The sequence below is a fragment of the Anser brachyrhynchus genome, assembly GCF_964034855.1.
Source record: "Anser brachyrhynchus genome assembly, chromosome: 1".
NCBI classification, from domain to species: Eukaryota; Metazoa; Chordata; class Aves; order Anseriformes; family Anatidae; genus Anser; species Anser brachyrhynchus.
Window position 1 is genome coordinate 152,499,397 of NC_137694.1, and position 25,282 is coordinate 152,524,678.

The window sequence follows — 25,282 nt, forward strand, 5'->3', positions numbered from 1 at the left end:
ACTGAAAATAGATGGTTTAAAAAACAAACAAAAAATAATAATTAAAAAAAAAGTGTTAGCTAAAAATGGAAAACCATCTGAGTTTATTCAATAACTTGCATATTCTTACTTTTGTTCTTTCTTTGACTTGATTTCATATGGGAAGAGAGGAGTAAATGTAGAAGAGAAAATATTTTTGACCCATCAAAATCAGGGAATAATAAAGTATTTCAAATATTTTATTATTTTGAAATATTTTATTATTATATAAAATAGCTATTCTATTATTTTGCATGACAGAGATTAAAAGAATATGGCTATATCACAGCTTCTCTTTCTGAACAATTCGTTAGCAATTTCAATCAACATAATTCATCAATTGAATCTGAATGATCAGTGGTATACATTGAATGATCAGTGGATGAATGGTAAATTCACAGACTAAACAAATTCCTGGATCTGCTTTAGGGAATATTTAACAAAATATTTATCTCTAGTATTGAGATGTAAACTTAGATCTAATCCTCTCAGTTTAACTAGGATCTAATTCTACTTTACACCAATATAATTCAAAATAATGTTTCACTTATTGTTTTCCTGAAACAAATAGGATAGCTTCTCCTTTCCTAATATTGAAACAAATCAAAGCCAAGAGCCACATGTTCAAAACTATGAACAAGTAAAAAAGGAAATTATTCAGCTACTGCTAGCAGAACTTTGACTGAAGAAAGTTTCAGAATAGAAGGTAAATGTAGCCCATTCGCTGGCAATGGGCAGAGGACAAAAACTTCCATATCCATGACAGCAGAACATGCTATCAGAACATGTCCTTCTTTTCTCAGCCACATCACATTTCGCATAAAGACTGTATGTGTTTGGCTTAATTATGGTACAGAACGACCTTGCTCATACTACCAAGATATTCCAAACTTCAGATCAGTTTATATGCAACTATGGTTTCTCATAGATATGTTGGAAGCTTTTACACTGACCACACTAATAACTCAGAAATTAGTAAATCTGGTGATATAGGATACTCCACAATTCACTACCTATAAAGGAATTGTACATCTTTAGTTAAGAGATCTAAAGTCATATACTGACAGAGATCACTAAATCCACAGAACAGCAAATGAATATGTAACAAATTGAGTTACTGTGATGCCAGCTAATAATATAAGCACCCACACAACTATGTCTTTAAAGCAGTTTACCACAGTTATCATTCTCTGAATAAATAAAGTATTTTGAACCTAGAAATAATTGTTTCAGGTTTTAGAATTCAGTGGCTTCACAATCATGCCATATCTTAAAAGACAAATAATTATGGAGTAAAAATGAAAAACATGAGTCATTAAAGAAACAACCAACAATGTTTTGTTAAATATATACAACGCAAAGCCTTTTTATTATTATTATTTTAGAATAGACTGATAATTTATTTTTCTGTTTCTGGGAGTATTGAAGTGCCTAGATGTTTCACAGATTCACTATTAAAATAGTGGTAGTAGTGATTATTTTAGCAGATATGAAGATATTGGGATGTAAGAATTGAAAAGGTCTGGTGTGCCCCAAAACATACCATGCCTGTTTGTTTTTTTTTAAAAAAAATATATATTTTTTTTTCCCTCTCCTGGCTTTATAAGCTGATCTAACAAATCTAAGGCCAAATCTCCCTAGAGACTTTTTCAGGCTGGTTTTATTGGAACTATTTACTTTTTACTTTTACTTTTATTGGAACAGCTTTAACATAGCTAAGATTATTGTACAGTGTAACCAAAACATGTGCAATGTACTTATTTCTCGCTGAAGAGAAAGAGATGTTCACAAACTTTAAAGATGCAGAGTAAGTCAAAGAAAATTAAGAAGGTGTCACAAATAGCACTTTAACTATTAACCTGTCACAAAAACAAAGCTATACCTTTAGGCTGTTAGAAGTTAATGCTCCAGATAAGATTGCTGTCTGCAATTTTATATTCCATGAATGATAATATCACTACAAACAGTGGCTCATTTCTTCTCACATTAGCAATCTGGCATTTTCCACTCCCTGGCACTTCAGAAAATGTGGATACACACACAAACAAACAAAACTAGTAATATCAAATTAAATTAATAAAAACAACACAAGAGATTGTGTGTTGCAGGGGATAAGTAGAATCTTTCTGAGCCTGAATTGGTGATGCTTTTGTATGAGCATGTTCCATGCAGCTGCTGTCCACATTTAATATAAAGAAGTTATAGTTACCAGAAAAAAGCTCAACTTATTCAAATTTGACTTCTATCATTTTTTTTTTTCTCTGCCTTCATTTTAATCATGTCTGCCACAGATACAGCTTTATTTGCAGTGGTGTTAGGATTTTCAAACCTCCACTATCTTAAATAGAAGTCTAAATATGAAAGGGAACTAATTAGTATTTTATCTCCCCTCAGTAATTTCAATATTCCTGTGTGAATCTGTAAAACAATGCTATATAAATATTCATAGCTAATACTTAAGGTGTGAATGTGTAGGAGGAGGGTGTACCTTATTTCAGTAATGACAACCTGTCCTATATATGTAAATTGGGTTTGAAAGATTTCTAAACACACGTGCTTGTATGTTTAGCAACTCTTCCACTAGCTGAAACACTTCTACAGCAAAGGTGCCATCTCAATGTGCAAAGCCTGTAAGAAGATTACTGTAACACAAGTTTTTATTCAATTTCAGTTTCTCAGTTCCTCTTTTCCAAAAATACTTTGCTTTTTGAATTCTACTTCAGATTACAAAAAATGAGTCTCATTGCTCTAATTTAGTTTAGGACTTTTTGTTAATTCACTGCCTGTGTCAGAAGCAGCATCCTCAACTACATATTAAAGAATTTCCACTAGTATCAGTACAGTTAGTACTCTGAATGAAAATTTGGCTAATGTATTTTTGCCCTTGGGCAGACAAACCACATAAAACCAGTGGAGTAGACAGGTGACTTGGTTTTAGACCTTATTTTTAGAATTTCTGTTGTAATTTTTGTAGAATTTGTATAGTTGACATAACACTTAAAGGCCATTGCATTGCTATCAAAAAAAAAAAAGTTATTGCTTAATCAGACTGCCACAGTTACAGGTATGAAATTGCAATTCAAAACTCCCAAATATTTACTCCAGATCACTTAGCTCTATTTGGAATGGTTATTAAGTGTTATATGTCAAGTTACGTTGGAAACTGCCACCAAAAGTAGTGATAACTCTCTTATGACAGTGAAATGTGTAGAAGCTTCCATTCCTTATGGCCAGTGCTGCCTATAACTCAAATCAAAGTTTGTCTGCTTTTTTGTAATCACTAGGGCTAATAAATGCAATTCAGAAATAATGGAGATTTAAACAAATGTATTTCCATATACTTATTCCTGGATAATATACCTGCATATGTTTATTTGTCAAAACTGCATTAAAATAAATAAATAAATAAATAGATAGATAGATAGATAGTAAAGCGAAGTAAACAGAAGTTTGTAAATTATAAAATTTATTAATGATACTGTACAGCCATGGTTAATTTCATCATCCTTATATATATGACCATGCCATCATCTTCTCTAACACTCTTAATCTTACATGCAGAGAACAGAGAGTACTTTCTAAACTGATTAATGAATATTTCTTTTAATTCTCAGCACTTCAGTTGTGAACCTAAGTGTCATTTTCCACTTCCTTAAGTACACTTTGAATATGGAACTATACATACATATATATATATATATATATTTAATTTAGAATTTTCTGTGGTCATATTTTGTTTCTAATGCCAAAATCTACTAAAGTCTCAGATTTGATTATGTGGAACATAATATCACGTGCCTCATTTGGGAAGTGAAATTTTAAAAAGCATGACTTATGAACCTCAATTAATTCTTTGTGCATTCATCTTGCCTAATTGGATCCTTCTAAGAGTTAAGATTATGTGTTTTGTTGTTGTTTTTGTTGTTTTTTTATTTGTTTTCAGTAAATGTACTTTCAGGGGTTTATTTCTCCTGCCTTGTACACCAATTGGAAGCTGAATTAAATATCTATGTGAGGGAATTTAACCCTAAATTTCAACTATACTGACACCTACACTTTTAGATCCACAGAAGACATCATCTTTAATGAAAAGATATACCTAATGGATGATTCAAAGAGTCCAAAAGAAAATCATATTTGAAATTCTGACCCCCCCTTGAACTTCCAATCTTATTTAAGACTGCAATGTAACTTTTATATAAAGATGAGTAGGGTTGTTTGTTTGTTTGTTTGTTTTAAATTACAACAGCTTGTAATTATTTTGACTGTTACTCCTGCCTACATTGTGTAATATAGAAAGAGTTATACTGTTTGTCCAACAAATTAGATTTGTGTTCAGTGCCCTCTTCTGCCTAAAGAAATTCCTACCCATCTACTAAGTGACAATTCAGGCGTGTCACCACCTCTCCTGCAAAAAATTGCCCTCTGTGTAGAAAAGGATATAAATGTCCTGAGCCTTACATAAAGTAATAATAGGAAGGAACATGACTTTTGCATATTGATCAGGGCATTCTGGATTTTTTTCTCAGAATTCCTAAAAAAAAAAAAAACAAAAAAAAAAACAAAAAAAAAACAGTTTTGAATGAAAAATATTGAAGGCTTTTACAACAAGGATATACACTGAGGAATTCTTATTCAGGAAAAGCATTTTTCAGGAAGAGTACCTTTAGTTAGGGCACATAATCATGTGTTTTATTTGCATTCCCGCATAAAAATATTTAATTAGTTTTATAGACTCATATATAGACTCATAAAGAGTATATGTGTCTGAGAGAAGAGCAAGCAGTATAAAATTATTTTATCATGCTGTAGAAGATGCTGAGTTGAAATTTGTGTTCTTTAGTGTAGACAGGCTGAATGACCTAAATGATTATAAAAATCACAATTGTTAACTGTAAGTATGTACTGTGGATATATGCAGTTTATGATTTTTTCTTCTTTTTTTCTGTAGAGGAAAATATAGTATAAATGAATGGCTTTTAACCTTTTTTTGGTCTTTGTTATGCTGTAATGAAAGGTTTTGTTTTGTTTTGTTTTGTTTTGTTTTCTTTCTTTTAAAATGAAAATAAGTGTAGACAGATATGAAGGGAACACATTTTGTTATTGCTATATTTCATGTTTCATACATCAAAACACAAAACTAACCTTGTACAACACAAACATTAAGAACAATCATTCAGCAGCAAAGAATTCCTCCATAAAACTGTTTACTTATATTTGTAAAGAGGAGGTGTGTTTTTGTTGTCTTTTTTTTTTTTTTTTTTTTTTTTTTTAGTATAACAGTTCATCTGGTTCTCTAAGAGCATAGCACCATAAGGTGATGTTACACACCCTGAGAGATCACTTCCAGGCATATTGCACATATTTACTATGCCTAAATGTGTAACAAAAAAGTCTTTCCCAGTGGTACATTTGTAACTAATGACTAAATGAGACAATACCACAAAATATGTAAATATTACAGATCAGATGAATATTCAGAATTTCTTATGTCAATCCAAGTTCTGTGTTTCCAATCTGCAAGAAAACCCACAAGACCATACCCTTTTTGACATTACTGGCTAGAAAGCTGAAGTGAAAAAAAAAAATCCGCTGAGATTTCAAAACCACTAGGAATATAATTAGAATGACAATCATCATGAATGAAGATAACTGTTATCTATTTTATTCTTCTGAGTGTTAGCTAAAGTAGTTGAAGTATCTTTGATAATGATATCTGTTCCATGTATTTCAATACTTACGCAAATATCAGAATTAAATTTGATTTTATTTTTTGTTTAAAGCAACCAGTCTTAGCTAAATATACAGTGTTGCAGGTTAGAAAAGAGCATTATTTAATGTGTCAGCTGCACCTATATATATATACACACGCATATAAGAAAAACAACAAATGAAAGCTTGAATATATGTATATAAACAGCTAAAGAAAAATGTAAGGCCATATTAGCAAAAAATAAAAATAATAAAGATTTTAAATGATTATTCTTATTACTACAAATGTTAAATGTGCAAACTAGGTGAATTAAGTCAAGACACTCAGATATAATACTTTTATTTCTTTCACTTAGCAACTGATAGATTGGTATTGTTAAATTATGTTAATGCTTTAATGTTATGCTGTGTTATGCATAATTTATAACTCTGGTGCCAAAATGCATCAGTGTAGTTTTCTTGATTAGATATTTTAAGAGCTGAGAAATCTGCAAACTCTCTGGTTAATGTTATTTTATTTAGCAAACCTGTTTCTTCAATGTTGTTTTAGCATGTTCACAATTAGTAGATTTTAGAAGAACGATGGATATATCAACAAGTTCTGTTATGAGAACTGTATGTAGATAATCCATGATAGCATCAATTACTCTAATGTATCATGTTAACAAAATTAAAGAGGGGATAGATTATCATAGACTTTTACACCTGATTAAGATATCTCATACTTGTTTCTGTAGAATGTGCAAAAATCACTGTCTCTGTTCTGCATATTTAAAGATAACAGCATAACTCTGTTAAAATTAACAGACTAAAGTGTGAAGTGTCACTTGATTCTGAATTTTAATGCTGAAACGGTGCTATTTTTTATTCAGTGAAGTCCTCCATAAGCATTTAAAGTACTGACAATTTTTAGGCATTCTGAATGTCATTTGCAGGTGAAATAACCTATTATAATGCTGCAGAAGCAACTGGGGAAGTTTGGAAATAAAGGTGGCATCAGAAGACAGTTTTAGAGGACTAAGCTGATATAAATTTAGTTCATACTTCAGGCTAGAAAGCTGTATTTTGAAGAAAACTCCTGACTGACTGAATCCAGATCTCTGCTTCCATGAATAGTTACACTGTATATTCCTTCTAGTGTATCAGTCATGATCCATCTTCAAACAAGACAACTTTTTTTGACTCTACTGCTCCCACCAAAAACTCACATCAGAACCTCATGATTCCAATGACTGTAAATGTCTAGCCTAAATTTATTCACAAACAATCCACACCCATCTATTCCCAAACCACTAATTTTCCTCCCTTTTAGTAAATCTTAAAATCTCTGTTTATATCTCTGGTCATTCTTAGCATAACCAGATTGTTCTCTTTTTCTGTTCACACTTTAATGTCTTCAAATATATTCACCTCTTTTAGTTTCCTGAATCTAAGTCACTTAAAAACATGTAGTATTCCAGAAGAAACATCATAAGTATCTTATGAGCCAACAGGAATACTTCTGCCTACTGAGAAGGCTTTCCCCGAGACACTTTTAAGATCAAATCTGTCTTTTCATTACCCTGTGATCAACATTAGTCATTCTGTGATGATTCATCTGATGTAATTCTTTTATGATGGGTTCCCAGAAAGCACCACCTGTTTACCAGTCCATTAGTTTCTAAACATATGACCTTGTGTTTTGAACTACAAGTCATACTAAATTTTTGTCAGTCCAGGCCAATGATATTTCTGCTCTGCTTGTTTTATATCATCTGAAGCCCATTTTCTTCCCAACAAAACAGATATGAAAAACAACAACAACAACAACAACAAAACATAGAGGTGCAATGTGTGGAATACTATAGAAGACGAATGTAATCAGAATCATCCATTATAGTTGAAAAATGTGTTCGAAATTGTGCACACAACTGAGCTGGGCCAAATTCTGAATCTACCACTCAATTATTACACAAATTAACTTTATGTGTTTGTGTATGTGGGTTTTTCTCTTACAAAATAACAGCTTAATCTTTGTGGTTGTTGTTGTTTGAACCTATATTCATTTTTTTTTCTTATTTTGCAGTGCTCGTATTGTATACATCATTTATTTTATACTAATACTAATAAAGACTTATATATTGTCTTATTTTCAGCAGTTATGTCATTTAAAACATCATACAGTACCTAAATTTTTATCCAGCTATATGGAACTATTTGAAGGACTGGGATCTGAAGTATCAATTTACTAAATTTTTCATTGACTTTGGGCATGACATCTGCCAGAACGTATAAAGAAATATGGTTTGAAGAGGCAAGGGAGACGTGAAGTAAGATATGGTGAGATTATGCTTGTGCAAAATGTATATCTAAAAAGACACTACATTATTCATATAAACATAAAACATTTTAGGAAATATAGATTTATATAGCTATCACACACACACTCACCTATAAGCTACAAGATACCTAGATACTTTCAGTTGCTAATATATATATATGCATATATTATTTTTTTCCTTCATTCCTTTTTTCTTTACTGAGAGTCAAATTAGATTCACTCTCACAAGAGCATTTTTCACTATGATTTTCTGATCCATAGTCCATCTATTTAGAAGATTTCCACAAATACAGTTATGAAGCCACGGATAAGAAAGTATTTTTACCTGTTTCTTCACTTAGATTTCTGTCCAGCTAACATATGAAGATGATTACATTAATCCAAGTATAATGGTATGTTTGAGTATATTCAAGAATTGAAATGAATTTATGACCAGTACATTCAGTCTGTCTGGAAGACAACTTGGAAGTAGAAGAGTGTTACATATCTCTCTCCTTCTGAAATTAGATTGTTATGTTCATTAAGATGATGGGGTATTTGCAAATATCTGAGGGAATTCAACCTTCAGAAAGCCAAAACAGTATCATCAGCAAGAGAGTTTCCTGAGTCCATTTCCTTCACTGGGAAAGTGAGGCAACATGTAGCAATTTGCCACTAAACAGAAATAAGAAGAAAAGTTGACTAATCCGTGATGATAACAAAAGCAGAAACATGATCATGAACTATTATGAAAACTGTATACTATAACGAAAACTGAGTACTTCTTGGTACTATATAAGAACTGGTGTACTGTTGGTTTCTTGCTCAAAATTCAGGGAATATAATAAGCAATGAATACATATTTTTTCCATGTAACTTATACAGAGAAAGTCATCCTTTGTCAGTTTCCTGCTACATAAGTGGTTCTCTTCCTGTCTCCAGAGGATAGAAGAGAACTCCCTTTGCTGTTTTTACTAATAATTGTGGGAAGCATGAAAAATCTATCAAATAGTATCATTTATCTAGTCTAACTTAATCTCTCCTGATCTCAAAAAAAAAAAAAAAAAAAAAAAGGAACAACTAAGTTGTTCTCTTTGTTTGTTTGTTTCCCTGTAGTTTGATTACTTACAGGCAGATACTGCTGAAAGAAAGTAGGAAATAAAAAGATTTTTTTTTTTTATTTCTCCAGTTTTCCTGGAAGAAATCACTAATGTATGGATGTTGATTTCAGAAGAAAAGCAGATTAAGTGATATTGCACACAAGTTATGGTTTCCATTTAAAGGCAAAACATAAGTCTCACCAAATCTGTTTACTTTTGGACTTATGAGGCGGGTTGCTTTCTTACATTAATCTTTAAAATAAATAAAATAAAATAAAATAAAATAAAATAAAATAAAATAAAATAAAATAAAATAAAATAAAATAAAATAAAATTAAAATAAAATAAAATAAAATAAAATAAAAAGGGAGAAGATAATATTCATATTTTTACACCATTTGTTTTCCTTCCCAAAAGGCAGAAAGATTAATATTTAATTAAACAAACAAAAACAAACAAATAAACAAACAAACAAACCAAAAGGCATACAAAGTTCTTTCCTGAACTTTGAGAAATGTTGAGCAGTGGAAAAACAATCCAAATTATATCTTTATTGTGCTTTAGTTTGTAGGAAGGCATGCTATAGAATATAACCTCTCGCAATCTCATTTTGGTATGAACTATCAGAGAATCACAGAATCACAGTGATTCAATCACAGTGATACACAATTGTAGGGGTTGGAAGGGACCTCAAGAGATCACCCGGTCCAACCCCCCTGCCAAAGCAGGTTCCCTAGATCGGGTTGCCCAGATAGGCGTCCAGACAGGCCTTGAATATCTCCAGAGAAGGAGACTCAACTACTACACTGGGCAGTCTGTTCCAGTGCTCCGTCACCCTCACTGTGAAGAAGTTATTTCTCATGTTGGTGCACAACTTCCTGTGCTCCATTTTGTGTCCCTTGCCCCTTGTCTTATCCCCATAAACCACTGAAAAAGGGTTGGCAAAATTCCTCTGTCTCCCACACTTAAGATGTTTGTAAACATTGATAAGATCCTCTCTCAGTCCTCTTTTCTCAAGGCCTAACAGTCCCAGGTCTCTCAACCTTTTCTCATATGGAAGATGCTCCAGGCCCTGTATCATCTTTGTGGTCCTCTGCTAGACTCTTCCCAGGAGATCCCTGTCTTTTTTGTACCGGGGATCATGCAGAGAGATTCTCTCTCTCTCTCTCTCTCTCTCTCTCTCTCTAATAATTTGTCACTTTCTATATTCAAGAGAAGAAAAAAATGAAAAAAATGTCAAATATGGAAAACCTGCAATGACAATTCCACCTACACTAAACCTTAGTTCATATTATCATTGAATCTGACAGCAAGCAATATCTGAAGTAGATAAAATGAGAAGAGTGATATTGGGGGGGTGGGGGGTGGGAAGGCTATAAGTTACAAATTTTCTAGATGTGAATACAGTTAAACCTGCTACTGGCTTAGGAAGGTAATTTGCATAGCGTGTATGTACTTAAAATGCTTGTACAGAACCTGCTGACCACTTTATAATAAGCAATAAATCAAAAAACCAGACCTATTAATATTTATAATATTAACATCAGCTTTATTATTTAATATTTATAATATTAACCTCCAGCCTTAATAACATCAGGGCTGTGACGTACATGCCAGTCAACAACAAGTAAACATTTCAAATACAATAGAAAACTGAAAAGTAGGTTTTGGGCTAAGTTTGCCTGTACTGGTCAACATATGTTTGAATAACATATGTCACCAACATATTAGTAAATGAGGTACTTTAAGTAATGATTTAACAAATTTAAAAGTAAAAGAAAAAAATGTAAAGTAAGAGGATTTTGTTAGCCACATCAATAAACATTTCTATTAAACTATTTACTGCTTGTATTTCTTCTTGTAAATGGATTTGTAAAATATGTTGACCTATATGTAAAATATGTTGACTGCAACAGATACAGCTGATTTCCTACAAGGAAATTCAACAGAGAAATAATAACAATCTGACTTGATAAACAAAGGCAAAGAATTGTGTAAATCTCATCAGAAACAGTGTATGCATTAAGAGATAATCCTCATCATTTTATCATTTTTAACCAATTGTTTTTTCCCTGTTTAATTAAACTCATCTTAGAATATGCTTTTCCTTAAAAATAAAATAAAAAATAAATTAAAAAAATGACCAATAGAAAAGGATTCATAATTTCAAATGTTTGGAATAGATGAATAGATATTATATTGTTCTGCACCATGCAAAAACAAAATTCACTGTATTTAGTCTTCTATTCAAAAGTTTTTATTTTAAATGTTTGTAAGGCTTTTATATGTGGCTAATGAAGAATATTTTCTCTAAATACTCATACAGAATTAAAAGAATATATATAAAATGTGTTATCTACACACTACAGAAGTTTATACAGTAGAAATATAAAAAGTCCACTCCTTTCTGGACATTGTTTTTGGCAACTGGCTCTAAGTGGCTGTCCTGGCTTTGTCTGGAATAGAGTTTATTTTCTTCCCAGAGGTCCTGTATGATGATGTGTTTTGGATTTTTGATGAAAATAGTGGTAATAACACACTAATGTTTTAGCTGTTTCTGAATACAACTTATACAGAATTAAGTTGTTGTTGTTGTTTGTTTGTTTGTTTGTTTGTTTTGTTTTTGCTTATACTGCTCTGCCAGCAAGTAGGCTAGCTGTACACAAGAAGCTGGGAGGGGACAGAGCCAGCACAGCTGACACCAACTGACCAAAGGGATGTTCTGGTCTATCTGACATCATACTCAACAATAAGAAAACTTCTAATAAGCCCTGCTTTCCTAGAAGTGTCTGAACATCTGCTTGCCAATGGGAAGTAGCGAATTAATTCTTTATTTTCTTTGTGAGTGTAATGGTTTTACTTTGCTGGGCAGCTAAACTCCACTACAACCACTCTCTCGCTTTCCCTCCTCAGAAGAAGAGGGGGAGAAGAGAGCATGCTGGGAAGAAGAAAAAGGTTTGAGATAAGGTTTGAGATAAAGATAATTTAATTAAAGGGAAAAGAAAGAGGGACAACAAACAAACAAAACAAACAAACAAAAAACAGGCAAAGGCCATGCAGAAGCACAGAGAGAGAAAAAATGTATATTCTCTACTTCCCATCAACAAGCGATGTTTGGCCACTTTCAGCCCGGTGGAAGCAGGGCCTCAGTATGTGTAGCATTTGTTTGGGAGAATAGACGTCTTCATAATCAGAGCACAACCCCCCCCCCCCCCCCCCCCTTCCTCCCCCTCACTTTCCCACCTTTTATTGCTGTGTTACATCATATGGTAATATGGGGGTTTGGAGGGAGTCCTGATGCTATATCAGCATTGCCCAGCAATAGCCAAAAGACTGGTGTGATACCAGTGCTGTTCTAGCTACAAGTGCAGAGCACAACACTGTATGGACTGCTGCAGGGAAAATTAACTCCATCCCAGCCAGACCCAGTACAGCTTTCAGGGTAACCATATAATATTCAAATGACATCCAGCAGGATCTATATCTGCATAAAGAACTGCTACTTTTTATTTTAGAGAGCTAGGTCAGTTTATTGGACAATAATATAGCTATTAATAGAGTTGTTAAGAGTTATTAAGAGTCATTATATAGTTATTAAGTTATTATAAGTTGTTATAGTTATTAAGAGTTATTAATAGCTCTTACACATGGATGATGATGTTAAAAAATGCAGGTGTAATAGTTTTGGCTGGGATAGAGTTTCCACCCAGAGACTCATATGATGCTGTTAAGTTGGTTTTTTTTTGTGTGTGTGTGTTTGTTTTTGATGAGGATAATGGTGATAACACACTGATATTTTTCCTTTTTGCAGAGTAGTGTTTACACAGAGTCAAGAACTTTTCTGCTTCTCTAGATGTCTTGCCAACGAGGAAACTGGGGTTGCATGAGATGTTGGGGGGGAACAAAGCCATGTCACCTGACCCCAACCAACCAAAAGGATAATCCATCTGACATCATGCTCAACAGTAAAAGCTAAGGGAAAGAAGGAGGAAGAAGGAGGATGTTCAGATTGATGGTATATGTCTTCCCAAGAAACCACTATTTGTGATGAGCCATGCTTTCCTAGAAGTGACTGAACATCTGCCTGTGAGTGAATTCCTTGTTTTCTTTACTTGCATGTGTGGCTTTGGCTTTACCTAGTAAAATGTAGGTCTTTATCTATCTCAACCCATGAGTTATCAGTTTTACTTTCTGATTCTACCCTATCCACTTAGGGAGATTGAGTAAGCAGCTGTGTGATAATTAAATGCCTGCCATGGTTAAATCACAACAACAGATCTTTTCAGCCAGGATCAGATTACAATCTTCTACGTGCTTTGCAGAGAAGAGATTTATTGACCCTGTCCTCCCCCAACTCTTGTCCTGCCCCAACTCTTGTCCTCCCCCAACTCTCTTGTGTTTCTACTTGATCAACCATACAGGCTTTAAGGTCAGCTCCTGCAGAATAGCACCTCCTTTCCATCATCTTTGAAAAGCCCTGGCAGTCAGGCGAAGTAGTAAGTAGGACTTAGTAAGTCGGCGAAGTAGAAAGGAGGACCCAGAGAACTACAGACCGGTGAGCCTCAATTCTGTGCCTGGCAAGATCATGAAGAAGATCCTCCTGGAAGCAATGTCGAGGCAAATGCAAGACAAAGAGGTGATCCAAGACAGACAGCATGGCTTCACCAAGGGTTAATCATGTCTGACCGATCTGGTGGCTTTCTACAATGGAGTGACTACATCTGTTGATAGAGGAAGACTGACCGACGTCATCTATCTGGACTTACGTAAGGCCTTTGACATGGTCCCACATAACATCCTTGTCTCCAAATTGGAGAGATATGGATTTGATGGGTGGGATATTCAGTAGATAAGGAGTTGGCTTGAAGGTCGCATGCAGAGAGTGGTGGTCAATGGCTTCATGTCCAGATGGAGGCCTGTGATGAGGGTTGTGCCTCTAGGGTCTGTCCTGGGACCAGTACTATTTAATATCTTTATGAGTGACATAGACAGTGAGATTGAGTGCACCCTTAGCAAATTTTCAGATGTCACTAAGCTGAGTGGTGTGGTTGATAGAATAGAAGAAAGGGATGCCATCCAGAGGGCATGACTCTCATGAATCTCATGAGGTTCAACAAGTCCAAGTGCAAGGTGCTGAACCTGGGCTGGGGCAATCCCAGACATGAATACAGCCTGGGAGAATTCATTTAGAGCAGCCCTGCAGAGAATGGCTTGGGGGTTCTGGTGGACGAAAAGCTCAACATAAGTAAGTAGTGCATCCTGGGCTGCATCAAAAGAGGCGTGTCCAGCGGGTCAAGGCAGGTGACTGTCCGCATCTACTCTGCCCATGTGAGGCCCCACTGTGTCCAGGTCTGGAGCACCCACCACAAAAAGGATGTTGATCTGTTAGAGCGGGTCCAGAGGAGTGCCACAAAGATGATCAAGGGGCTGGAGTACCTCTCCTATGAAGGAAGGCTGAGAGAGCTGGAGATGTTCAGCATAAAGAAAAGAAGGTGACCTCATCGTGGCTTTTCAGTACTTAAAGGGGACTTATAAAAAAGATGGAGAGCGACTGCTTAATCAGATAATGACAGGATGATGGGGAAAGGTTTTAAACTAAAAGAGGAGAAATTTAGATTAGAGGTTAAGAGGAAATTCTTCACTCAGAGGGTGGTGAGGCACTGGAACAGGTTGCCCAGAGAAGTTGTGGATGCCCCATTTCTGGAGGTGTTCAAGACCAGATTAGATGAGGCCCTGAGCAACCTGATCTAGTAGGTGTCATCCATGCCTAAGGCAGGGGGGTTGGAACTAGGTGATCTTTGAGGTCCCTTCCAACACAAGACATTCTATGATTCTATGAAAAGCAGTAAGAAATTAATTCAGATTGCAGATCAGATACGTTTGTGTGCAATTACCATCTTCTATGTCTAGGTACATCACCTCTGTGAGGTCAGCAAGGACTCCTTTAATCAAAACAGATACAAGTGGAATCTTTTAGTTCCTGAAATCACTTAGGGTTGGTTCTACTTCTAAGAGAGGAACAATTTACGAAAGCATACATACCAGTACCATTTTAAAACACATAAAACTATTTCCACATTTTCTCAAAGAGTTTTCCTTCTCTGTCTCCAGCCTTAGACATACTGATTGTCTTTCAACATTCCTTCTCCACAGCCATCAGTTCCCCTTTTCTTTACTCTTTCTTTAACTGTTGATGCATTGCTTGACTTCCTCCTCATCTCTTCCATTCGGTCAAGTTGAGACACCTCATAAATATTGGGATCAGACCTGCCACTGCAGTATGCTCTAGGTTTGTGGCTTCCAGCACTGGAAGCTTAACAGTGATATATGTGGTCATGAAGTATGTCACTTCCCGAAAATAAGATATGCATGGAGCCAGGAAGACAGACCTTCCTTTGTGGCATGCAAAAAGTTTTGGTGATAGATACCATAATTCACATAAAATTCAAGGCACTCCACTCAGTGAACCAGCACAGTAGAGTTTAATGTTTAATACCCCAGCCTACCACAAGCTGACGATAGGGTAATTAAGAGCATTCTGCAACTACATCTATCTGTATAGTTCTGTTTAAGTCTATATATCTAAATCTATAGCTATAGCTATAAGTAGATAGATACACATAGACACAGATATAGTTGGTATAGATATTGTTGTAGATGATGTAGATACAGATGATATATATAGATGATATAGATACATAGATTTAGATAAATATGTATCAATGAGGAAATTAAGGGGTTGCTATGATAGAAGTGTTTGGAAGAATCAGGCCAGATTTAATCTTCAAAATTAAACTCCCAAATTCATTCATTAAAAACACACTTAATGCTATGGCCAATTATGACACATCTTCAGACATCACTACATATATAGAATTGCTAGTATTTAACAATGATATTCTAAACTAGCTGGGAGTATACAGTACCACAGAGCTGGGCAAAGGAATCCAGGAAGGCTGGACACTCTTCAAGAAGGAAATTTTAAAGGTGGAGGAGCAGGCTGTCCCCATGTGCCAAAAGATGAGCCAGTGGGGAAGAAGACAGGTCTGCCTGAACAGAGAGCTTTGGCTCAGAGAAAAAAAAAAAAAAAAAAAAAAAAAAAGGAAAAAAAAATTATGGCCTTTGAAAGAACGGGCAGGCCACTCAGGAGGACTATAAATATGTCATAAGGCTATGTATTCAGGGAGTAAATTAGAAGAGACAAAGCCCTTCTTACACAGAAGGGCTCCCTTTTATTTTTTTATTATTAAGAGGGACTTCCCTTGGATCTTGATTTGGCTACTGCCATTGAAGACAATATAAAATACTTCTAGAAATACATTAGTAACAAAAGAAAGACTAAGGAGAATCTTCATCCTTTATTGGTTGTGGGGGGAAGCATAGTGACAATGAATGAAGCCTTTATAATCCAAGAGAAAATAGTGACCTGTTAATCCATTTAGATACACACAAGTCTATGGGGCCAGAGGGGATCCACCCAGGGGTACTCAGAAAGCTGTCAGAAGTGCTCACCAAGCTGCTTTCCATCATTTATTAACAGTCCTGGCTACTGGGGAGGTCTGAGGTGGCTGGAGGCTAACAAATGTGACTCTCATCTACAAAAAGGATAGGAAGGACAATCTGGGGTACCACAGGCCTGTCAGTCTGACTTTGTTGATGGGGGAAGATTATAGAGCAGATTGCCTTGAGTCCCACCATGTGAGATATACAGAACAATGAGGTGATCAGGCCCAGTCAACATGGTTTTATCAGAGGCAGGTCCTGACTGACGAACCTGATTTCTTTCTTTGACAAGGTGACCCACTTAGTGGATAAGGGGAAAGCTGTTGTCTACCTAGGCTTTAGTAAGGATTTTCACACTGTATCCCATAGCATTCTCCTGGGGAAAATGGCTGGTCATGACTTGGATGGTCATACACCTTGCTGGATAAAGAAAAACAGCTGTGGTGAATGAAGTCCATTTGGAGGCCTGTCACAAGTGGAGTGCCCCTCCCCCCTCCCCCCCCCCCCCCCCCCCCCGAGTTCTGGGACCAATTCTCTCTAATATCTTTAAAAATGATCTGGATAAAGCAATAAAGTGTACCCTCATTAAGTTTTTTAGACAGCACCAAGTTAGGTGGGAATGTTGATGGGTAGTAAGGATCCACAGAGGGATATGGGTAGGCTGGACCAATGGGCCAAGGCTGATTAAATGAGGCTCAAAAGACTAAGTGCTGGGGCCTGCAATTGGGGCACAACAACCCCATGCAATGCTACAGGCTGGAGGAAGAGTGGCTGGAAAGCTACCCAGCAGAATAGGACGGGGGGGTGCTGGTCAACAGCTGGCTGAACAAGAGCCATCAATGTGACCAGGGTGGCCAAGAAAGCCAATGTCATCCTATCTTGTATCAGAAATAGTGTGGCCAGCAGGACTAAGGAAGTGATTGTCTCTTTGTAAGTGGCACCGGGGAGGCCACATCTTGAATAATGTGCTCAGTTTTCATCCCCTAACTACAAGAAAGACATCGAGGTGCTGGAGTGTACAAAGAAGGGTAACAAAGATGGTGAAGGTTCTAGAGAACAAGTCTTATGAGGAATGGTTGAGGGAACCGTATCTAACCAACAGAAAAGGAGGCTCAGGAGAGACCTTATTGCTCTCTATAACAACCTCAGAGGTGGTTGTAGTGAGGCAGCAGTCAGTCTCCTCTCCCAGGCAACACGTGACAGGACAAAAGGAATGGCCTCAGTTGCACCAGGGGAGGTTTAGGTTGGATATTAGGATTTATTTTTTTTTCCCGAAAGGGTTGTGAAACATTGAAACAGGCTGCCCAGAGAAGTAGTTGAGTCGTCATCCCTGTTGGTATTTAAAAGGCATGTATATGTGATGCTTAGGGACATGGTTTAGTGATAGACTTGGCAGTGTTAGGTTAATGGTTGATCTTGATTGTCTTAGAGGAATTTTCCAACATAAAATATTCTATGATATTCTATGTATGCTTTTATTTGAGTTCAAGACAAGCTTTTTTTTTTTTTTTTTTTTTTTTTTTGTATCTAAGCTAGTGTATTTATATTTTACAGATATCACAGGCCTATGTTTTGGTTACAAGTCTGTAGACAGTGCCTTCTGGAGTTACAAACTAAGGGCTCTTTAGTTTTCTCAGCAATGAAGGGTGACTGGAAAGAAAACAAAAATAAATGAACAAAATCACAAGAAAATAGTTAATAGTATAAGTTTTTCTTAATAGAGAAGGGGAAGGAGAGGTATCATAAATAACTTTGGAATAAAGTTCTTAATGAGAGAGGGCAGGATCACAAACCTCTTTAGTCTCCAATAGATTTATTTTTCATTTGCCTACAGGAGGAAAATTAAATGCAAGTTATAAATAAAAGCACTTTAAATTGATTGATTGACGTTGCTGGAGACAATTAAATTTTAAAAGTGCTTTTGCCACATTAGCTTTCAGAGGATCAAAAGGGCGAACTAATCCTTGTTACATACTTACAGCCATGCTCTGTTGCCAGTTTAAATCACTAGAAAGAAAACATTATCTACATTTCCAAAGCAAAAATTCCACAACTTTTCCAAAATAAGTAGCAAATCCTGTCAACTCAGAAAGCAATAAAACTTTGGATCTGGATATTTTTAGTAGGAAAACGGCTTGCAGAAGATTTAAACTGCACAGTTCAGCACTAGACAAAGGTCTCTGAATGAGCTCTAGCCCAGTCTTCTCACTTATGGGAAGCATCATTACAGTTACTGCTCCATTCTGAATTGTTCAGACATGATTGCCATTCCTTGACCTCCAGTCTTTCCTTGGTGTCATCTTCCAAAAGCTCAGCTGGCCAAAATGGAGACATTTGGGAAAAAACGGCAAGAAAACGAATTGAAAAATCCTTGGTCTATATTGAGCTGTCTAATAAATATTTCCATCTTAGAAATTTTGAGCTCTTATGTGCTTCAGATTACGGCTGAATTAATAGCTTTTTCAAAAATGGATTTTGAGTTTGGCTCTGAAAGAGTGAACTAATTTCTTGCTTTCTGATTTTATTGTCATTACTTTTTATATATCTCTTTAAATAATAAGCCTTACATTTTTGTATGCCATTTGTGCCAATACAATTACTGAAGAACCTCTCGCATTACCATGGTGGTTTAATCTAGTAAAAAGGTGCCCACAGAGAGAGAGGGCAAGGAGAAGGAGAAGGAGAAGGAGAAGGAGAAGGAGAAGGAGAAGGAGAAGGAGAAGGAGAAGGAGAAGGAGAAGGAGAAGGAGAAGGAGAAGGAGAAGGAGAAGGAGAAGGAGAAGGAGAAGGAGAAGGAGAAGGAGAAGGAGAAGGAGAAGGAGAAGGAGAAGGAGAAGGAGAAGGAGAAGGAGAAGGAGAAGGAGAAGGAGAAGGAGAAGGAGAAGGAGAAGGAGAAGGAGAAGGAGAAGAAAAACTGTTGGTGGGAACTTGATTAAAGTTAATCAATTTTTCTCCCAGAAACGCTTCCCTTTCCAAGAGAATTTAGCATTTTTATATAAAAAGATGAGCTGTGCTTTAGGCCACGAGTTATACATAGTTATACTAGGTATGCACATTAATGTATCTTCTCTTGTCAGTCACTGAATGTTTGTTATGCATATGTAATATTTAAAAGGGTCTAGATCCTACTAAACTATAGGAACTTAAAACTTACCTAAAAGCTCTGGCTAAGGGCAGTCACTTCACTTCAGATAAGTGCCTAAGAGTTCTGTTTTTTTTTTTTTTTCCTTTTTTGACGGGGGGTGGGGTGGGGGTGGGGGGGAAGTTGCTGGATGTGAAATACCTCTCTTCCCTCAGTGGTTTTGATACAAATATCTAGGACTAAAGCTCAGTTCTTGTTTTAGCAACTTACAAACCACTGGTTAGTGGAAATATAGAATAATAGAACAACTGATTTGAAAGGGACTGACAAGGATTACCGAGTCCCAATTCGCAGGTCCCCAAAGGATCAACCAAACATTAAAAAAAAAAATAAAAATAAAATAAAAATAAGATCATGTGTCGTAGAGCATTGTCAAAATGCTTCTTGAATTCTGTCAGGCTCAGCACCATGACCACTTCCCTGGAGAGCTTGCTCCAGTGCCTGACCACCCTCTCGGTGAAAAGCCTTTTCCTGAAACCCAGCCTGAAACTCCCCTGTCACAGCTCTATGCTGTTCCCTTGGGTCCTGTCACAGGTCACCAAAGAAAAAGGATCAGCACCTGCCTCTCTGTTCCCCCCGCATGAGGAAGCTGTGGACCACAATGAGGTCTCCCCTTAGTTTCCTCTTCTCCAGTCTGAACAATCCAAGTGACTTCAGCTGCTCCTCATACATCTTCCCCTCTAGAACCTATAACATCTTTGTTGCCCTCCGTTGGATGCTCTCTAACAGTTTTATAGCTTTCTTTTACTGTGGTGTCCAAAACTGCACACAGTGCTCAAGCTGAGGCCACACCAGTGCAGAGTAGAGCAGGACAATCACTTCCCTTGACTGGCTAGCAATGCTGTTCTTCATGCACCCCACAGTACGGTTGACCCTCCTGACTGCCAAGGCACACTGCTGGCTCATGCTGGCTTGCTGTTGATCAACCCCCCCCCGATCCCTTTCTGTGGGAATGATCAGCATCTTATTATGTTTTTATCTAACTGTATTCTGGTCATTTTGTCCAGAAGAATACTGTGAGAGACAGTATCAAAAGATTTACTGAAATCCAGAAAGATTACATCAACTGGTTTCCTTTGGTCAACTAGATGGGTGGTCTTGTTGTAAAAGGAAATTAAATTTGTTAGACATGATCTAACATGTGAACCCATGCTGGCTCTGACCAATGACTGCATTGTCTTTCAGGTTGTTTGTTTTTTTTTCAATAACTCCCAGAATAATCTCCATAATTTCACCAGGCACTGAAGTGAGACTGACAGGTCTGTAATTGCTAGGATGTTCTTTCTTGTCCTTCTTGAAAATTAGGACCACAGTTGCCAGCTTCCAGACGACTGGGACCTTTCCAGATACCCAAGACCTTTGAAAAAGAATTGAGAGAGGTCCCACAACAACATCAGCCATCTCTCTGAGCACCCTGGGATGAATCCTATCAGTCCCCATGGACGTATATGAATCCAGGTGGAGTAGCAAATCCCGCACATATTCAAAGATGACTGGAGGATGACCCACTGTCACAGTCCTCCAACTCAAGGCAGCTGGAGTCCCAGAACCCATCACTGGTGTTGAAGACAGAGGCAAAAAAATGCAGTAAACATCTCTGCTTTGTCTATGTCCCTGTTTGTTAGGTGACCATCCTCATCAAGTATCAGATCAATGTTTGCTCTGGTCCTCTTTTTCCCATTAACATACTTTTAAAAACCTCTTCTATTGTCCCCCACATTAATGGCTAGCTTCAACTCTAGTTGAGCTTTGGCCATCCAGATTCTCTTTTTACAAAGGTGAGCAGCATCCCAGTAGTCCTCACATGTTGCCTGACCTTGCTTTCCAAGACTATATATATATATATTTTTTTTTTTTTTCTGCCTAAGCTGTTGAAAATCTGTGCTCAGCCAAGCCCTCCTTCTGCTCCTCCTGCTTGACTTCTGACATTTTGGAATTGCCTGTTCCATGTTCTTAGGAGGTGGTGCTTAAAAACCAACCAGCACTGATGGATCCCAATGTCTTCAAAAGCAGTTTCCCAGGGGACCTCACTAACTAGTTCCCTGAGAAGTCTGAAGTCTACTCCCCCTAAATCCAGGGTTGAAGTTTAGGTAACAGTTTTCTCCTAGCACCAAAAATTTTGAATTCTTCTACCTCATGGTTACTATGGCCCAGGTGGTCACTACTTCATCTACAAGACCCTCCCCGTTTACAAGAAACAGGTCTAGGAGGGCACCTTTCTCAGTCAACTCTCTTAGTACCTGTACCAAGAATTTACCATCAAGGATCTTCAGAAATCTCCTGGACTTGTTTGTTTCAGCTGTGTGATATTCCCAGTTGACATCTAGCAAGTTGAAGTTCCCCGTAAGGACAAGGGCAGCTGATCTCTCCATTCTAGTGCACTGGTCTGAAAGTCAGAACAATAGAGTAATGTTGCTGATCTTAGACTGAAATTTTGTGGACAAATGCTTTAGTTACAGACTTGTCATGCAAGTAGTGACAAGCATCACTGTCTTACCTTTCATAAGATTTGAAAAAAAAATATGTTGCAAACAACTATAATAAAAAATAAAAGAAACCTAAGCTTTTTCTTAAGGATAGGTTAATCAATGAGCTAAGTGAAGAAGAAAAATAACGCTGAAGGATTTATTTATTTATTTATTTATTTATTTATTTAATTAATTATTTTTGTTCCACAGATGGTATAATAGATGGTAGTTTGCATTTTTTCTTTTTTTAATGTAGCCATAAGTATACTTGTATTAGTTTTGGAAGACAGATGGAAAAAGTCACATTTTACTAAACTTGTGAAGTTGTATACACAGTGTATTTTTCACATAGGTTGTTCTACTTTAGCACACACAAAACTGAATTGTGATAAACTGCAATTATTTATTTTATAATTATATAGTAGCTGATGAAATTCAATTAAACTATTCCTAGTTTATTTTCAGTTTTAGCAAAACCAGAAATCTTTGTTTTGCTTGCTATGCTGTTATTTAGGAAAACCTCTGTTAATTTTGGAATGCCTTCTTATGGTAAAAAGTAAAAAAAATAATTTATCAAAGCTGTATATCAGAATTACAAAAATAATTTTATAGACAAAAGAAAATGCTTTGTCAAATCAACATTATTATTATTATCATCATTAGTAATATGTTATTTCTTGTTGGCCCATGGGTACAGATCTTTCCCTTTACTCAAAAGTAAGAAACAAATGAGTATTCAAGGTTGGACTAAAATAATCAAAACATTTGAAGTGTAAAATCATCCTGCAAAGCTGCCTGGAAAATAAATAATTAATACAGAACCATACTAATATTTCCAACATAGAAAATAAATATTTTGTTCATACGGAATGCTATGACTATTTTGTTTTGTGCTGGGATTTCACCCATGTATAAAATACTTGTAAACACAAATAAAGGATGTCCTCTATATATAATAAATATATATATATTTATATATAATAAATAAAGGATGTATGACTGTGAAAAAATAGCACATGTAGAAAAACAATAGCATCTTTCTCCAGAGTCAGAATATCATTTCATTTCATGGAAAAGGAAGATATAAAATGGATTGCAAATCTGGATCTCAGTGTTTAATATTATTTATTCAGTTATTACATGAAAGAAGAAAAGGATATCTTATTTGATACCTATATATCAAAGAATACAGTTATCAAAAACCTATGTTCTGGTATAGGTGTTTTATACTACTGGTTAGTCTATGGTCCTGTTCGACACAGAATATTAGAAACACCAGAGAGTACTAGAAACATCACAGAGAGTACAAGCACTCTACAGATCTTGAATTCTTTCTATTTTACTAATCTCTGTAATAACTTCAGAGACAAATAGAGTAGAGCCACGTTACTCTTCACATGAAAGCCCCACAGTACTCTGTGGTCTTGAAAAGAGTGAATTGAGACACTTAAATGCATTTTTTTCCTGTTTTCTTGGTTCTACTTATTTTGAACCCTTTAAAAAGAAGTAAAGTATGTAAGATGGACACATGAAATAAATCTTCCTTGCTTTTAACAGTAGGAAAACTAATTTCACTGAAGACACTTCTATTAATTTTAGTGGGTATGGACCAAGTTGTAAAGAAGTGTTTGTATTATTATTGTTATTTTAATGATATACCCTACTTAATATACTTAATCTGTTGCCAGTAGTAAATCACTCTCCAATAACTGTTCTAAATTCCAGTAATTTGGTGATAAAATATGTTTTCAGAACTGTTATTTAAAACTCATCTTGCTTATTATTAAGCATATATTATTAAGGATTGCTTATTATAAACCTAGTCATAGACATTTATATTTCATAAACAAAGCTAGGAAAGAAAAGTACAATTTCTATGACAGTGAAATTCTGGTGGCATATTCATTTCTACCTCTACCTAGTGGAATTACACATACAAACCAGTAGATAAAAAAGGAGGAAATCATATTTTAATTTATTCTCAGAAAGAGTAGTCAGGCATTGGAATGGGTTGCCCAGTGGAGTCACTGTCTCTGGATATGTTTAAGGAAAAGTTGGATGTGGTGCTTGGGGACATGGTCTAGTGGGTGACATTAGTAGTAAAGTGATGGTTGGACCAGATAATCTTGGAAGTCTTTTCCAACCTTAATGATTCTGATTCTAATTTGCCTTCTGAATCTTCTCTGCACATATCGACGTTATGTGATTAAAAAAAGAATGAGTTGTACCATGCTTAAAACACCACACATGAAACTAGACTTTATATGTTTCTCTTCTCCCTATGCAATTCTTTACTGTTTAACTTCATCTCTAACAAAACCACAGCAATTAACTTTAATGTTAAACGTGGCTGGGATCACAAACTGCTGACATCACTGTTAATATTCCTGCTATGTTGGGGAGATACACGGTCCATAAAACTTCATTACAATTTCTCAAAAAGAACATTCAGATTTCCATTTGTTTCCATTGGGCTGGACTTCAAACTAGTTAACCAGAAAATATCTGTATAATCTTCTTAATGTAATAGTATTTTTCAGTACATTATTTATAGTACTTCATTGTCATTATTGGCAAGTAAGTAGAAAACAGAATGGAGAAACTATGAGAAGTTTACAAGAGAATTTATAGCCAGGAAGGTTTTTATTTTGTCCTATTGTTTGGAATAACCTGCCATCTTTTCTCCAGGAATATTATTAATTATTGAGTGAATTGATAAAAACCTAGCATAATAAGGAATTCTAGAGGGTGCAAAACAATTATCTAGTTAAGAACTTAAAACTAGAATTATATACTTCATTTGCTCAGAGCACTATCAAATGGTTTATTCAAACATCTGAAATGCATGTGTTTAGATAGCTTACTGCTAATCTTTAACCCACTTATTGCATGACTAAAAATCCAATATTGTCTTCTTTTCAGTGTCTGTCTGTCCCATCCCGCCCCACCCCGGGGCACAAAAAAATGTTTTTACAAAGCAAATGAAGCAATTTGGTGTTCTTTTAAGCACCGTTAATTTGTTAATTAATCTTGAGAATTG